The sequence below is a fragment of the Colobus angolensis genome, unplaced genomic scaffold (assembly GCF_000951035.1).
Source record: "Colobus angolensis palliatus isolate OR3802 unplaced genomic scaffold, Cang.pa_1.0 Scaffold114, whole genome shotgun sequence".
In the NCBI taxonomy this organism is placed as follows: domain Eukaryota; kingdom Metazoa; phylum Chordata; class Mammalia; order Primates; family Cercopithecidae; genus Colobus; species Colobus angolensis.
The window spans coordinates 554190-556265 of record NW_012112475.1 but is presented as its reverse complement, the minus strand read 5'-3'; positions in this window follow the sequence as shown (position 1 = coordinate 556265).

Genomic DNA, 2076 nt, shown 5'->3' with positions numbered 1-2076 from the left:
CTGCTAAACATTTTTTTAAAAAGAAAAATTAGGCAGGGCACAGTGGCTCACGCCTGTAATCCCAGCACTTTGGGAGGCCAAGGCGGGTGGATCACGAGGTCAGGAGATCAAGACCATCCTGGCTAACACGGTGAAACCCCATCTGTACTAAAAATACAAAAAAATTAGCTGGGCGTGGTTGTGGGCGCCTGTTATCCCAGCTATTAGGGAGGCTGAGGCGGGAGAATGACGTGAACCCAGGAGGCAGAGCTTGCAGTGAGCCAAGATCGTGCCACTGCACTCTAACCTGGGCAACAGAGCACGACTCCATCTCAAAAAATTAATTAATTAGTTAATAATAAAAAAGAAAAAGAAAAATTAGCCAGCTGTGGTGGTTCATGCCTGTGGTCCCACCTACTTAGGAGGCTGAGTCAGGAGGGTGGCTCAAGCCCAGGAGATGGAGGCTTCAGTGAGCTATGATCATGCCACTGCACTCCAGCCTGGGCAGTAGAGCAAGACCTGCTCTCAAATAATAATAATAGAAAAATAAATAATTTATAGAAGTCTTAATATATAAAGTTGAGGAAACCTCTCAGAAAGCAGAACAGAAATATAAATGGAAAAATAAAAGAGAAAAGATAATTAGAGGATGAATCCATAAGGTTGACCATTAGATTAACAGGAGTTCTGGAAATACAGCAGAAATGGAAGAAAATTATCAGAGAAACTATGAGTTTCCAGAGTAGCAGAGCCTGCTGAGTGCCCAGCATAATGAAAGAAAACAAAACAAAGGAAAAACATCATGGCACGTAATCATGAAATTGTTTAACACAAGGGATAAAGAGAAAATCAAAAATTTTGGTGACAGGAGGTAAGGAGGGGGCAGGGAAAGGGCAACGGGTTACTTATGAAAGAGCAGGTAATAGGAATAGCGTATTTGTCAGTAGTAATATTAGTGGCTAGAAGACGATGTAGGGAGGCTTTCAAAATTCTGAGAGAAAATACATTTCTAATCTAGAACTCCTATACTAAGCCATATTATCAGTCAAGTATGAGGGATAAATAAGTATATTTTAGGCATGCAAGGATCAGAAATTTACCCCTCACCGCCACATAACATTTTTTAGGAAACCACTGGAGGATATGCTCTAGTAAAACAAGAAAGACAGAAAAAAAAATCCTAAAATTTGTATGGAACAAAAAGTCCAAATAGTCAAAGCAATGCTAAACAAAAAGAACAAAGCTAGAGGCATTACACTGCCTGACTTTAAAATATATTGCAAGGCTCTAATAACCAAAACAGCATGTCATTGATATAAAAACATAGACCAAGAGAACAAAATAGAGAACCCAGAAATAAATCCACGTGTAGCCAATTGATGTTTGAAAAAGGTACCAAGCACATACACTGGGGGAAAATGTTGTTGGGAAAACAATATCCATATCCAGAAGAATGAAACTAAACTCCTATCTCTCACCATATGCAAAAAATCAACTCAAAATGTCTAGGGAAAACAAAGAGAGATCAGATTGTTACTGTATCTAGAAAAAGGAAGACAAAAGAAACTCCTTTTTTTTTTTTTTTTTTTTTGAGAGGAAGTCTCACTCTGTCGCCCAGGCTGGAGTGCAGTGGCCCAATCTCGTCTCACTACAAGCTCCACCTCCCAGGTTCACACCATTCTCCCGCCTCAGCCTCCCTAGTAACTGGGACTGCAGGTGCCCGCCACCATGCCTAGCTAATTTTTTGTATTTTTAGTAGAGACAGAGTTTCATCATGTTAGCCAGGATGGTCTCGATCTCCTGACCTCGTGATCTGCCTGCCTCAGCCTCCCAAAGTGCTGGGATTACAGGCGTGAGCCACCACGCCTGGCCAAGAAGCTCCATTTTGATCTGTACTAAGAAAAATTGTTCTGCTTTGAGATGTTGTTAACCTGTGACTCTTGGTCCAACCCTGTGCTCACAAAAACATGTGCTGTATTGACGCAAGGTTTAAGGGATTTAGGGCTGTGCAGGATGTGCTTTGTTAAAAATATGTTTGCAGCCGGGCGCAGTGGCTCACGCCTATAATCCCAGTACTTTGGGAGGCCGAGGTGGGCG